The sequence below is a fragment of the Tasmannia lanceolata genome, unplaced genomic scaffold (genome assembly GCF_043159265.1).
Source record: "Tasmannia lanceolata isolate RefF3 unplaced genomic scaffold, GAP_Taslan_0.1 ptg000057l, whole genome shotgun sequence".
NCBI lineage: Eukaryota > Viridiplantae > Streptophyta > Magnoliopsida > Canellales > Winteraceae > Tasmannia > Tasmannia lanceolata.
Genome location: NW_027518734.1, coordinates 37,501 through 45,000, shown reverse-complemented (window position 1 = coordinate 45,000; position 7,500 = coordinate 37,501).

Below are 7,500 nucleotides of genomic sequence, written 5' to 3'. Positions count from 1 at the left end.
CACGTTTGTCTTCGAAACCGAGCATCAATGCCACAGAAAGTGCCGGGGCGCCAGCTGGAGCCATCATCCGCGTTGTCATGGCTCGCTTGGCCTTGGCTTGCCAGGCCCCGACACGAGCAATCGCGCATTTTCTTTGCAACCGACCATCAATGCCGCCCAACGGGGCCAGCACGAGCAGTCATCCGCGGTCCCCTGGCCCTGCGCACGTTTGTCTTTGAAACCGAGCATCAATGCCACAGAAAGTGCCGAGGCGCCAGCTGGAGCCATCATCCGACGTGCCATGGCTCTGGTCCCATGGTCTTCGCAACCGAGCATTCGTGACACCCGCGGGGCCAGGACACCAACCCTTCCGACACGAGCATTCGCGCATGTTCTTTGGCCACACAACGGCGCCAGCACGAGCAAAATCATCCGCGGTGTGGTGGCCTTGCACGGCCTTTTGTCTTTGGAACCAACCATCAGTGCCACGGGAAGTGCCGGAGTCCCGGCATCCGCGGTGCCAAGTCATTGCGCCCTTGGTCTCTGCAGCGGGGCATGCCGGGCACTCCCAACCATTGCAAGCAAGCAAGCAAGCAAGAAAGAAAGTAAGTAAGTAAGTAAGTATTACATATAGGGGCGGGACATGCGGGGAGATCTGCGAAACGTGCATTACGGGGCACACGCGTACCTACCGGGGCATACCGACCCCTATTGGGGCACACGTGTGCATATCGGGGCATACCGGGCCTATCGGGGCACACGCGTACATACCGGGGCATACCGAGCCCTACTGGGGCACACGTGCGCATATCGGGGCGTACCAAGCCTATCGGGGCATACGCATGTATCCCAAGGCATACCGAGTCTATCCGGGCATACGCGTTCATACCGGGGCGTAACGGGCCTATCGGGGCATACTTGGGCATATCCGGGCAAAAAATGCCCAAAACTTGCGCAACCTTGGCAACCGTGGTCCATTCCTCTCTATATGCCTAGCCTTGCCAACCGTGGTCCATTCCTCACTATATGCCATGGCCTTGTGCCCATGGTCTTCCCAAGACAGCGTCCAAGGCCCCCGGAAGGCCAAGGGAGCCCAACCCAGCAATGCCCTGCTATGGCAAGCCAAGGCCAAGCATTCCGGTGCCTATCCGGGCAAAAATGCAATTCCTCTCTATATGCCTAGCCTTGGCAACCGTGGTCCATTCCCCACCATATGCCATGGCCTTGTGCCCATGGTCTTCCCAAGACAGTGTCCAAGGCGCCCGGAAGGCCAAGGGAGCCCAACCCAGCAATGCCCTGCTTTGGCAAGCCAAGGCCAAGCATTCCGGTGCCTAACCTTGGCAACCGTGGTCCTTTCCTCACCATATGCCATGGCCTTGTGCCCATGGTCTTCGCAAGACATCGTCCAAGGCGCCCAAAAGGCCAAGGGAGCCCAACCCAGCAATGCCTTGCTAGGACAAGCCAAGGCCAAGCATTCCGGTGCCTATCCGGGCAAAAACGCCCAAAGCATGCCCATTCCTTAGCCTATCCAGGCAAAAACGCCCAAAATCTGCACATTCTAGTGCCTATCCGGGCAAAAACGCCCACCAGCATGCCACCCTCCTATAGGGTTTGCGCAACCAACCAGCCTAACCACCAGTGGCAACCAAAGGTGCTGTTAGCGACGACTTCTGAAGACGCAACGAGACGCGACGTGTTTGCGCCCAGACGCGACGAGACGATGCGGGATCTGCGCCCAAGAATGCCTAGACCCGTCGACTTGATGCGGGATCAGCTCGCCCAAGCATGCCTAGTGTGCAAGGCCTGTGTGCAAGGCTAGTGTCCAAGGCTAGTGTGCAAGGCTCATGTGGAACGCTAGTGCGCAAGGCTAGTGCCCAAGGCTTGTGTGCCAGGCCCGTGTGCAAGGCTAGTGTCCAGGGCTTGTGTGCATTGCTTGAGTGCAAGGCTTGTGTGCATTGCTCGAGTGCATGGCTTGTGTGCAAGGGTTGTGCGCAAGGCTAGTGTGCGGGGCTTGTGCGCATGGCTAATGTGCACGGCTTGTGTGCATGGCTACCGTGCAAGGCTAGTTTGCATGGCTAGGGTGCAAGGCTCGCATGCGAGGCTAGTGTGCAAGGCTGCGTGCAAGGGAAGCGTGCAGGGCGAGTGTGCGAGGCCACTGTGCACGGCGCCAGCACTAGCGAGCCATCATCCGCGTTGCCATGGCTCGCTTGGCCTTGGCTTGCCAGGCCCCGACACGAGCAATCGCGCATTTTCTTTGCAACCGACCATCAATGCCGCCCAACGGGGCCAGCACGAGCAGTCATCCGCGGTCCCCTGGCCCTGCGCACGTTTGTCTTTGAAACCGAGCATCAATGCCACAGAAAGTGCCGGGGCGCCAGCTGGAGCCATCATCCGACGTGCCATGGCTCGCTTGGCCTTGGCTTGCCGGGCCCCGACACGAGCAATCGCGCATTTTCTTTGCAACCGACCATCAATGCCGCCCAACGGGGCCAGCACGAGCAGTCATCCGCGGTCCCCTGGCACTGCGCACGTTTGTCTTTGAAACCGAGCATCAATGCCACAGAAAGTGCCGGGGCGCCAGCTGGAGCCATCATCCGACGTGCCATGGCTCTGGTCCCATGGTCTTCGCAACCGAGCATTCGTGACACCCGCGGGGCCAGGACACCAACCCTTCCGACACGAGCATTCGCGCATGTTCTTTGGCCACACAACGGCGCCAGCACGAGCAAAATCATCCGCGGTGCGGTGGCCTTGCACGGCCTTTTGTCTTTGGAACCAACCATCAGTGCCACGGGAAGTGCCGGAGTCCCGGCATCCGCGGTGCCAAGTCATTGCGCCCTTGGTCTCTGCAGCGGGGCATGCCGGGCACTCCCAACCATTGCAAGCAAGCAAGCAAGCAAGAAAGAAAGTAAGTAAGTAAGTAAGTATTACATATAGGGGCGGGACATGCGGGGAGATCTGCGAAACGTGCATTACGGGGCACACGCGTACCTACCGGGGCATACCGACCCCTATTGGGGCACACGTGTGCATATCGGGGCATACCGGGCCTATCGGGGCACACGCGTACATACCGGGGCATACCGAGCCCTACTGGGGCACACGTGCGCATATCGGGGCGTACCAAGCCTATCGGGGCATACGCATGTATCCCAAGGCATACCGAGTCTATCCGGGCATACGCGTTCATACCGGGGCGTAACGGGCCTATCGGGGCATACTTGGGCATATCCGGGCAAAAAATGCCCAAAACTTGCGCAACCTTGGCAACCGTGGTCCATTCCTCTCTATATGCCTAGCCTTGCCAACCGTGGTCCATTCCTCACTATATGCCATGGCCTTGTGCCCATGGTCTTCCCAAGACAGCGTCCAAGGCCCCCGGAAGGCCAAGGGAGCCCAACCCAGCAATGCCCTGCTATGGCAAGCCAAGGCCAAGCATTCCGGTGCCTATCCGGGCAAAAATGCAATTCCTCTCTATATGCCTAGCCTTGGCAACCGTGGTCCATTCCCCACCATATGCCATGGCCTTGTGCCCATGGTCTTCCCAAGACAGTGTCCAAGGCGCCCGGAAGGCCAAGGGAGCCCAACCCAGCAATGCCCTGCTTTGGCAAGCCAAGGCCAAGCATTCCGGTGCCTAACCTTGGCAACCGTGGCCCTTTCCTCACCATATGCCATGGCCTTGTGCCCATGGTCTTCGCAAGACATCGTCCAAGGCGCCCAAAAGGCCAAGGGAGCCCAACCCAGCAATGCCTTGCTAGGACAAGCCAAGGCCAAGCATTCCGGTGCCTATCCGGGCAAAAACGCCCAAAGCATGCCCATTCCTTAGCCTATCCAGGCAAAAACGCCCAAAATCTGCACATTCTAGTGCCTATCCGGGCAAAAACGCCCACCAGCATGCCACCCTCCTATAGGGTTTGCGCAACCAACCAGCCTAACCACCAGTGGCAACCAAAGGTGCTGTTAGCGACGACTTCTGAAGACGCAACGAGACGCGACGTGTTTGCGCCCAGACGCGACGAGACGATGCGGGATCTGCGCCCAAGAATGCCTACACCCGTCGACTTGATGCGGGATCAGCTCGCCCAAGCATGCCTAGTGTGCAAGGCCTGTGTGCAAGGCTAGTGTCCAAGGCTAGTGTGCAAGGCTCATGTGGAACGCTAGTGCGCAAGGCTAGTGCCCAAGGCTTGTGTGCCAGGCCCGTGTGCAAGGCTAGTGTCCAGGGCTTGTGTGCATTGCTTGAGTGCAAGGCTTGTGTGCATTGCTTGTGTGCAAGGGTTGTGCGCAAGGCTAGTGTGCGGGGCTTGTGCGCATGGCTAATGTGCACGGCTTGTGTGCATGGCTACCGTGCAAGGCTAGTTTGCATGGCTAGGGTGCAAGGCTCGCATGCGAGGCTAGTGTGCAAGGCTGCGTGCAAGGGAAGCGTGCAGGGCGAGTGTGCGAGGCCACTGTGCACGGCGCCAGCACTAGCGAGCCATCATCCGCGTTGCCATGGCTCGCTTGGCCTTGGCTTGCCAGGCCCCGACACGAGCAATCGCGCATTTTCTTTGCAACCGACCATCAATGCCGCCCAACGGGGCCAGCACGAGCAGTCATCCGCGGTCCCCTGGCCCTGCGCACGTTTGTCTTTGAAACCGAGCATCAATGCCACAGAAAGTGCCGGGGCGCCAGCTGGAGCCATCATCCGACGTGCCATGGCTCTGGTCCCATGGTCTTCGCAACCGAGCATTCGTGACACCCGCGGGGCCAGGACACCAACCCTTCCGACACGAGCATTCGCGCATGTTCTTTGGCCACACAACGGCGCCAGCACGAGCAAAATCATCCGCGGTGCGGTGGCCTTGCACGGCCTTTTGTCTTTGGAACCAACCATCAGTGCCACGGGAAGTGCCGGAGTCCCGGCATCCGCGGTGCCAAGTCATTGCGCCCTTGGTCTCTGCAGCGGGGCATGCCGGGCACTCCCAACCATTGCAAGCAAGCAAGCAAGCAAGAAAGAAAGTAAGTAAGTAAGTAAGTATTACATATAGGGGCGGGACATGCGGGGAGATCTGCGAAACGTGCATTACGGGGCACACGCGTACCTACCGGGGCATACCGACCCCTATTGGGGCACACGTGTGCATATCGGGGCATACCGGGCCTATCGGGGCACACGCGTACATACCGGGGCATACCGAGCCCTACTGGGGCACACGTGCGCATATCGGGGCGTACCAAGCCTATCGGGGCATACGCATGTATCCCAAGGCATACCGAGTCTATCCGGGCATACGCGTTCATACCGGGGCGTAACGGGCCTATCGGGGCATACTTGGGCATATCCGGGCAAAAAATGCCCAAAACTTGCGCAACCTTGGCAACCGTGGTCCATTCCTCTCTATATGCCTAGCCTTGCCAACCGTGGTCCATTCCTCACTATATGCCATGGCCTTGTGCCCATGGTCTTCCCAAGACAGCGTCCAAGGCCCCCGGAAGGCCAAGGGAGCCCAACCCAGCAATGCCCTGCTATGGCAAGCCAAGGCCAAGCATTCCGGTGCCTATCCGGGCAAAAATGCAATTCCTCTCTATATGCCTAGCCTTGGCAACCGTGGTCCATTCCCCACCATATGCCATGGCCTTGTGCCCATGGTCTTCCCAAGACAGTGTCCAAGGCGCCCGGAAGGCCAAGGGAGCCCAACCCAGCAATGCCCTGCTTTGGCAAGCCAAGGCCAAGCATTCCGGTGCCTAACCTTGGCAACCGTGGCCCTTTCCTCACCATATGCCATGGCCTTGTGCCCATGGTCTTCGCAAGACATCGTCCAAGGCGCCCAAAAGGCCAAGGGAGCCCAACCCAGCAATGCCTTGCTAGGACAAGCCAAGGCCAAGCATTCCGGTGCCTATCCGGGCAAAAACGCCCAAAGCATGCCCATTCCTTAGCCTATCCAGGCAAAAACGCCCAAAATCTGCACATTCTAGTGCCTATCCGGGCAAAAACGCCCACCAGCATGCCACCCTCCTATAGGGTTTGCGCAACCAACCAGCCTAACCACCAGTGGCAACCAAAGGTGCTGTTAGCGACGACTTCTGAAGACGCAACGAGACGCGACGTGTTTGCGCCCAGACGCGACGAGACGATGCGGGATCTGCGCCCAAGAATGCCTAGACCCGTCGACTTGATGCGGGATCAGCTCGCCCAAGCATGCCTAGTGTGCAAGGCCTGTGTGCAAGGCTAGTGTCCAAGGCTAGTGTGCAAGGCTCATGTGGAACGCTAGTGCGCAAGGCTAGTGCCCAAGGCTTGTGTGCCAGGCCCGTGTGCAAGGCTAGTGTCCAGGGCTTGTGTGCATTGCTTGAGTGCAAGGCTTGTGTGCATTGCTTGTGTGCAAGGGTTGTGCGCAAGGCTAGTGTGCGGGGCTTGTGCGCATGGCTAATGTGCACGGCTTGTGTGCATGGCTACCGTGCAAGGCTAGTTTGCATGGCTAGGGTGCAAGGCTCGCATGCGAGGCTAGTGTGCAAGGCTGCGTGCAAGGGAAGCGTGCAGGGCGAGTGTGCGAGGCCACTGTGCACGGCGCCAGCACTAGCGAGCCATCATCCGCGTTGCCATGGCTCGCTTGGCCTTGGCTTGCCAGGCCCCGACACGAGCAATCGCGCATTTTCTTTGCAACCAACCATCAATGCCGCCCAACGGGGCCAGCACGAGCAGTCATCCGCGGTCCCCTGGCCCTGCGCACGTTTGTCTTTGAAACCGAGCATCAATGCCACAGAAAGTGCCGGGGCGCCAGCTGGAGCCATCATCCGACGTGCCATGGCTCGCTTGGCCTTGGCTTGCCGGGCCCCGACACGAGCAATCGCGCATTTTCTTTGCAACCGACCATCAATGCCGCCCAACGGGGCCAGCACGAGCAGTCATCCGCGGTCCCCTGGCCCTGCGCACGTTTGTCTTTGAAACCGAGCATCAATGCCACAGAAAGTGCCGGGGCGCCAGCTGGAGCCATCATCCGACGTGCCATGGCTCTGGTCCCATGGTCTTCGCAACCGAGCATTCGTGACACCCGCGGGGCCAGGACACCAACCCTTCCGACACGAGCATTCGCGCATGTTCTTTGGCCACACAACGGCGCCAGCACGAGCAAAATCATCCGCGGTGCGGTGGCCTTGCACGGCCTTTTGTCTTTGGAACCAACCATCAGTGCCACGGGAAGTGCCGGAGTCCCGGCATCCGCGGTGCCAAGTCATTGCGCCCTTGGTCTCTGCAGCGGGGCATGCCGGGCACTCCCAACCATTGCAAGCAAGCAAGCAAGCAAGAAAGAAAGTAAGTAAGTAAGTAAGTATTACATATAGGGGCGGGACATGCGGGGAGATCTGCGAAACGTGCATTACGGGGCACACGCGTACCTACCGGGGCATACCGACCCCTATTGGGGCACACGTGTGCATATCGGGGCATACCGGGCCTATCGGGGCACACGCGTACATACCGGGGCATACCGAGCCCTACTGGGGCACACGTGCGCATATCGGGGCGTACCAAGCCTATCGGGGCATACG